This window comes from Melospiza melodia, chromosome 3 (assembly GCF_035770615.1).
Source record: "Melospiza melodia melodia isolate bMelMel2 chromosome 3, bMelMel2.pri, whole genome shotgun sequence".
NCBI lineage: Eukaryota > Metazoa > Chordata > Aves > Passeriformes > Passerellidae > Melospiza > Melospiza melodia.
Genome location: NC_086196.1, coordinates 12,442,173 through 12,450,591, shown reverse-complemented (window position 1 = coordinate 12,450,591; position 8,419 = coordinate 12,442,173).

Here is an 8,419-nt window from a genome sequence, read left to right as displayed (position 1 = left end):
ATTTTATAAAGCTGACAGAATATCAGGAAGAATTGTACTGAGAAAAGTCCTGAAAGCACTAAACCACTGTTTAAATCAATAGTCTCACCTTGCAAGCAGTGTCCAGTACCAAGTCTCCCATCACAGAGATATATGAGAAAATAAAGAGTCCACAGAGGTATAACTGAAGAATTTCAAAAGTAAGGAGAGATTAAATGAGATGGTACAAATCCTACAATAAAAAATCTTCAAGGAATTAATTAAATACAAAAGACACATATTCAAAACAGGCAGCATGTTTCTCTGATTTACACCAGACAAAAACCAGGCCTTATCCTTTTAAAGTGAATCAAAAGGAGCTTGTGCTCTGTGAAAGCAAACACTAAATGACTCTTGATGACAATCGCTCTACTTATCACACCCTGCAACTACTGTTCCTTCAAACAAATTGAATGGCTGTGTGCCAAGAGTAACAATAAAACAATCGCAGCAGAAATAAGGAATATTCCTCTCCTCCTGAAAAAAACATATGACTTTGAATGAAAGTATATAAGTACAATGCAAAAGGGGAAAATGTAGAAGATTCAGTCCTCCAACAAATGCCATTTTATACAGTATGAAATTGAGCCCTTCATACATGCCTGATGATCATTTATGTGCTTTCTGAGTGAACAATAACCTGCTCATAATTAGTATGTAATATTTGTGTTGATCCATTAGGGGTAATCTTCAGCCATTATTCATCAAATTGTTCTCATATTTGTAGGCTTTGGCTTATGTTCAGCCTATTTAATTTTATGTAGTTGCTTAAGCTTCTGGAAACAGACACTTTCAGAATCTCAGTAAGATGGGAAGAATCATTCCCTGGAAATATTTTCCACATGCTACACAGAGATGCTGGGGCTACTGTGCTCAAAAATGCAGTAACTTGGAACTACATCTACTGGAGAGAAAATCCAAGTCTATCTTTCTGTGGAGCATCCTAACAATGTCTTGGAAAACAGATCTGACATTTCCAGGATCCACACTTCTCTTTATCTGTAACAGAAACCTTATTTCAGCCTTTCAGTACATACAGGGGACTTACAAGAAAGATGGAGAAGGACTTTTTACCAGGGTCTGAGTAACAGGACAACAGTTTTAAACTGAGAGCTTAGATCAGACATAAGGAAGACATTTTTTATGATGAGGGTATTGAAGCATTGGTATGTGTTGTCCAGAGAAGCTGTGGATGCCCCACCCATGGAAGTGCTGAAGGACAAGTTGGATGGGGTTTTAAGCAACCAGGTCTAGTGAAAGATGTCCCTGCCCATGGCATGGAGGTACTTTCATTCATACTGCATGGGTTTTTTTTTTTCCATGAGAAAAGTTTTGCAACTTTCTTCTTCAGGGTAGGAATTCCTGAAGAGTTTGACAGAGCAGGACATTTGTTTCCTACCTAGATGTGATGACAGTAGCATGGGTACAATAAAGCAAGCTGGTCAACCAGTACTCCTCCAAAATCACGCCCAGGAAAGTAAGATACCATCCCTCCTGGAAAACATTTGAATGAAATAGCTAGCAAAGGTGGTAATCTGTGGCAATAGAAAAAACACCCTATGAAATATTTGATAAATTTAATATAACATTTTATGTTATATTTTCAAAACTTTCACCTTAATTATCTTATTATTTTAATGATCCATGCATAGATTTTAATGCCATTTTTAAGCTCAGGTAAAGATGTAGAGAAACATTGTATTTAAAAAGGAAATAAGGCAAATTCATAGAAATGCCTGTTCTGAAGAAGGGGAGCAATGCTAACTACATAACCCTTTACTGAAGGTTACACAAGCAACAACAATTTGAGGAATACCATAAAGAAGGAGAATGAAATAAATACTGGCATTTACTTACAGCTGTTGTGTGTGTTCTATCTGGAAGTCTCTGGTGTTCAAACACATGGCAATTAGATGTGAAAACTCCTCCCAGCATTGATGTTTAACACTGTGAACATCTAGCACCTTCAGACCAAACTCCTCATGTACTCATCCATGGATCAGGACCACATCTGAATCTCCCTGTTCAGAACTGTATCTCCTGCTGCAGAAATGCTTTATCTGCCAACATCAGCATGTTACCATGCTCTCCATGTTGCAAGCACAGCTTTTCACCTCAACAGAAATCTCTGCTCTCTCATAAGCAGTACAACATGAAAATAGGGAAAGGGAGGTTGCATCTCTCATTTGGTTTTTCCAAAAGGCAAAACCTCCCACTGGTAAGATCAACCCACCAATGCAGAAGGCAATCCCACACTTAGCCACTTCTTTCCCTCATTTGAAGCTTTTTTCCTTGCTTGTAGCTCCATGGACACTCACTCTGTGTACCTGAAACTTCCTACAACATTAATGAAGTAATTAAGTGATATAATTTGCATTACCACAGGCCATCATTAAGCAGCTTGCCTATAATGATGGCAGACAAGTACAACAGTGATAAAATATTTCAGTAAAGCACAGATGCAGTATGTTAACTGCCAAAATTAATTCACTTACTAAAGATGTATTAATAGTGCCCTGTTCTTGGCTTGTCAAAGGGCATTTCAGCCTAAAATATGTATATATATGCATATGCTATACCCTTCTTCCACTGAAGAATCATTTTATTCTACATATACATCACTATTAATAGTGCACCAGATATATAATCATAGTGAGACATTTAATGTGTGCTTATCATAGTCCTCAGACTTCTGATTTTTGTACACGAAAGACAGTGCTGAGTCCTAATTCAACTCATAACCAACAACCTTGTAATTAGAAATAGTATGGAAAAATTCAATGCATACACATGCTATTGCCACATTGAGCTGATGGAAGAGCATGAATTCTTCAAAACCAAAATATCTCATCTTTGAACAAATTGTTGAGAAAGGATAGTTATACTACATCTTCCCACAGGTATCTCTACTTAACCACTTGACTGCCTTCTTTCTATCTGTCTTTTTTGTCTTCTCCCTTTCCCTACTTTATTCTTATGGCTGCTCTACACTGGGATTAGTCTGATAATCACAGTTTGTTGTTATTGCTCCCCTAGCATGCACTGTATTTCAGAATAAAAGTGGATTTCTTTATAGAATGGAGTTTCCATGTAAGGAATTAACCCAGTTTACTTATAGTTTACAGGTAAAACTATTCACAATTCCTTTACCAGTCAGTTTACCTGTAGAGATGAACACTTGACCTTCAGACATCCATCAATTTTAATATTATATTACACAGAACAAAAAAGTACATTTAGATTATACGGAGAAACTACACTAGTACTTTCAGATCAAATGCTTGTTTATTTTTCAAACTGTTTATTGATACAGTAAGAGTTGTCACCTCTCTGCACCAGCTTTGCCTGCTGGCATCCCCAGCCCGTCACAAAACGAACAGGAGTGGCCTGCAGTGACCTGCCTGCCAGGACCCAAGGCTTTCTCAAATCATGCTCCCAACTACAACCCCAATGCCCCCTCTCCTGTCCCCTCTGTGTCCCTTGGCTGACTGCTGCCCCTTCTTCCATTTGAATAACATGCTCTTATGGCAATTGCAGAGGAAAGAGAAGAAGAAAGAAAAAACAGAAGTGCAGAGGTCAAACACAGACAGAGCTCTCCCTGAATTCACAGAATCTTTAGGAAACCTGAAGTTTTTCCTAGTACCAGTGCATCTTTATGCATTTTGGTCTTATTCCCTAGTGCCCCTTTCCCTTCCAATACTTCTCACTCCCCAAAAGGCACACTAAATGTGTGCAGTGCTTGTGCTCTCTGACCTCTCCATACCATTTTTGTCTTGCACATCCACCCTCACTACCTGCTTTCTCATTTGTCAAGGATGACCATTGGCAAAAGGGCAGAGGACCCAAAAATCTATACAAATCTATTGCAACACAGACATCTTCTGAAACCAGCAATCTCATAGCACTACAATAAACTGTTAATGGATAAGCAATTTTAATGGTCCACTCCCATAAAGTGGGTAATTTTTCTTAGATAAAAGCAAGACATATAATTAGAAAAGGGAACTAGTTACTTGTAATGAAAGAATAATCAAATCACCATTAAAAGGACATGAGCTACATTTGTCTTAATTCTAGGGGCCCTCCTATTGCCTCCAAATAGGAGGATAAAATTTACTTGACAATCTGAGTGACTTTTCCCAGTTGTGTTTGTTCATGCAAAACCTTTTATCAACCTTTAGCAAGTAAGTTGCATGTAACTGAACAAAAGCCATTAAAAGGCTATTTGCTTCATTTCCATAAAAAAAGGACACCCCTCAACATTGAGGGATACCATGAACTCTAGCTGGCTCCTGTCCTCCCACTTGTAAGACAGAGCCTGTGAAAGTAAAAGAGAAGCCCACAGAAATCTGTGAAAGCTTTATGTGCAGCTGGACCAGTGCAGGGAATTCCTGGAGAGGAATCCCATATGGGACTTCACCACATGTGTCTCTTGACAGCTGCAGCACAGTGAGGTCCCAGGGCTTTGGATCTACTTCACAAGAGATTCACTGGACCTGCTTAGGACCAAAACAGACAAACCTGCATTTTAATGCCACCAGCACAAAAAAAAAGAATAGTTCTGTTTAGCCAGCATCCTCCTTCCCTCCCTCACAGGCCCATCAGGAGGAAAGGAAAACTGAGGTAGGGAGATAACAGGTAACACAGGCTTGACTCTGTTCCCCAAAGCATTATTGCACTCCCCAGTACCACATGCCACAGATGGAAAGGATACAGAGAAACCCTGTCATGTTCAATAAGGTTATGTATACTGCACCTCCCAAAACCAGGCATGGAATCTAACATCAATTACTGAAATGGTAGGAGGGAAGAGTGTCAGACAAAGGCTGAGACACTCCTATCAACCATGATCAGTAGCTGCCTCAGCACATCAGACTACAGCAGCATTTACCTTGCAGCAGATATCAATATTAATCAATACCATCCTTTACAAGCAATGACCAAACTAGTCCCAGCATGGAGATACACTTATCCTGAAGCCACTTAAGCCAGACAAATGGCACTCAGCAGCAGAACTGAGGTTCAGTACCACCCTCCCACGCTGACAGTCACCTTCCTAACCTGAGTATTCCTTGATCTCTCTTCTCCCAGCAGAAGAAAACTATTTGCATAAAACAGCACCCAGCAGCAGCTACACATTCATCAGCATCTTCAGAGGCTTGTCCTCTGGAGCAATTAGCAATTAGCTGTGAGCAAGCCATGAAAGTATTTTCAAAAATTTGAGAAGTCCTGTGGCCTCCTCACAGCAGAGTACAGACAGAATATGGAATCAGGATACTGCTTAAAGAGCTTGATCCCACTGACTCACATTTATTTGTCACTTAAGTGGACTTGGTGATGCTTTAGCCTCTTACATGGGTGACTTTCTATTTTTAATGTAAGAGCACTCGTGCCACCCTCTAGCACCTTTAAGAAATGAGAAAAAATACAAGGGTAACAAGAGATCTTATCCTTTCATTCCTAAGTCCCCCAACCAAGTGCAAGATAAACGAATTTAAGTAAATTTAAGTTTTATCTAGAAGAGTCATGACCACTGGTTTAGTTCCTCTCCAAAGGCTTAAATACACATCAGTCTATATGAACACACTTAGAATGTTTTTCATGTTGTAGCTAGAATGGTTTAGCTGTTTTTTAAAGAGAAAATCAGAGGGAACTCCAGTTGTGTCCAGGATGACACACTTTATTACAATTTGATTATCAAAGAATTCCAACACCTGCAACCATCAGAGTGGCACCTTGAAAATCTTCAAGAAGTTGGCCAGATGGAAGCTAAGTTTTACACTGGTTTCATGAAAAATTAACCAAACATAGAAACCATAAAGAGATTTTAATACCTTCAGCTGACATCTTAAAATTTGCCTGCAGAATTTCCTTAAGACTTCAGCTCTCATATAAGACTGCTAAATGTCTAGGCCTCCTAAGCAAGTCTTCTTCTCTGCCCAGAAGTTTTAGTAAAAGTTGGAACAAAGGAAGGGCAGAGGGTACAGATACAGAAAGAATGACAGCAGGAGAACAAGTGTAGAGGGAGGAGCTGAGCAGAAGGCAGGAATCAGAAGGGGATAAGATGGCATAGGATTGTGAATTAGGGGGCTGATAATAAGGAAAAGATTACAGGAAGAGTATGGAGCAAAAGAGAAAAGTCCTTAACCACCAGAACACAGGGCCTTAATAAACATAAAATATGTTCTCTGGCCATTAAGTGAACAGACACAAGACTAGCTGTAAAGAATCTCCATCCTACTCAAGGCAGGACACAAAATGAGCAAGTTTTTCTACTGCTACCCATGACAGGACTATTGTGGATAGTTCAGGAGCATGCTGCATATCCAAAGAGCTCACTCACACTGTTGTTCAGTGGTAGTCTGGGTAAATCCCATGACAGAAGTCTGCTTTGGGGAGTTCTCGTGTGTTTAGCTTCATCCACAGTACATTTGCTGTACATTTGCTTGGTGAGATGCCACTTTAACCTGCTGTGTACCTGTTGTACAGACAGTAGAAGGCAGCTCCTGCCTGTACCATCTCAACCTCCTTTGCTGTAGAGATGGAGAGCGTTTGATGGAGGGGGCTGGTTCCGCTGAGAAAAAGCAAGAAAAGTCTCATAGCAAATAACAGAGGCTCTAGAAAACTGTTTTCGAACTCTGTTGTAAAGTTCACATGTAAGTCTGAGGAATTTGCATTATATATATTCCTCATTTTTCTCCCACACTCCAATTGAGTAATTTGTGGTGTGAGCTGCTAAGATGCTGAATGTGAGTAGGTGCATCTGAAGTCAGTGGGAGGTGGACTTTCTCCACCTGCAAAGTAGCATAAAGCATTTACCACCCTGGAAATGAAGGTCTTTGATATGGTATTTACCACTTGGGAAATTAAAGCTTCAATTTCTTCATATAGGTAACCAGAGTGTTGGTATTTTTAATTTCCTGCACACAAGACAAAATGATGCCAACCATTTCATAGTGGTGACAAGGGTAAAGTCCTTAATGGTCAGTAAGATTATAGCACTCCTGAAATGCGCTACAGGAAATTACTTTTTTTAATTCAATAAAGGATAATGTTATGCAGTAAACTGTACATTAAATTACACATGGACTAAGCATGTATAAGAATATGTAATAAGCAATATAAGAAACACAGATTTGGAAAGCTTCTGGAGCTTCCTCTCCTGCTATCCCAGGCAACTACATCACACATGCACTTTTATAAACTCATGATGCTCTTCTTTCTGAGTGGATGGCTTCCTGCCCTCAGCACAGGGAAACTGTCTCGTGGCCTCATTGCACTGAAAATTCCAAACCTTCTAAGTTACAGTCTAAATTCATTACTGACCATTTTACACACATTTGTCTTCCATTTAAACAACAATTCTATATCCATGCCATTTACTCTTCCTTTGAGACAACATCAAATCTCCTCTTAACATTTATTTTCCTCATCTAAACACAAGAAATTCTTCAAGCCCCTTCTCTAAAAAGCTCCCCAAAAGACAACATTCCTACTCAGCAAAAGGATTCTTCTGGGGAAATAAGCTTATGGCTATGTGATTAAATTGATATTGCTGGGCAATCTTAGGGCACGTTAGCCCACAAGACCCAAGGCTGAAAAGCAAGGAGCACAGAGGGGGTTTGAAGCCAGACACTAAGGCCACACAGCTGCTCTGCACACATACACCAGACTCTGCATCATGCATGGAGTTCAGTCTACATCCCTCACACTGCTCTGTGCACACAAACTGCTCTGCTCAGCTCTTCCCAGCTCTTAACTTGGGTCTGTATTTCTCAATGTAGCCTCTCAGTAGGAGGGAGAGAAATGGGAACTAAATGTTAGGAGGGTAATTCTTAATATCTTCCCCATTTCTGAGGTGAATCAGCAAAGGAAGTAGCCTCAATTGAGTCGGCTGTCCTTCCTCAAATAAAACACACTCACCCACGCCTTATAGGTGGAATGGTTAGTTGATAGAGACATGGTGTTATTAAAAAAAGGTTTTGTTACAGAATTGGTCAATTTTGGTCTTTACTTCATGTAAATGAAGATAATTAATAGGGACTAATGAAAAGAGAACATATCCTACCAACAAGGAAGAATAAATGGGCATCCTAAAACTGTAGCAAGTTACTAAGAGGTAACTTCTGGGGGACACCCAGAGCAGTTTCTGAGTTTCATTAAACTTGAAAAAGTTATTATCTACTGTTCTATTTTTTTTTCTAATAAAGCAAAGTTTCCCAAACTCAAATGACAAAGAAAAGTGTCTTGTTCACAGTATAGCTCAAATTTCCACATACACAATCCCAGTTCTAGTCCAGAGACCAAGAGCTTTATGAGTTGAGACAGCAACATCCTGAGATTGATTCAGAGAATTCATCATCCCATGTGGATGCTGAAGTTCCTCAGTATGACTATATTT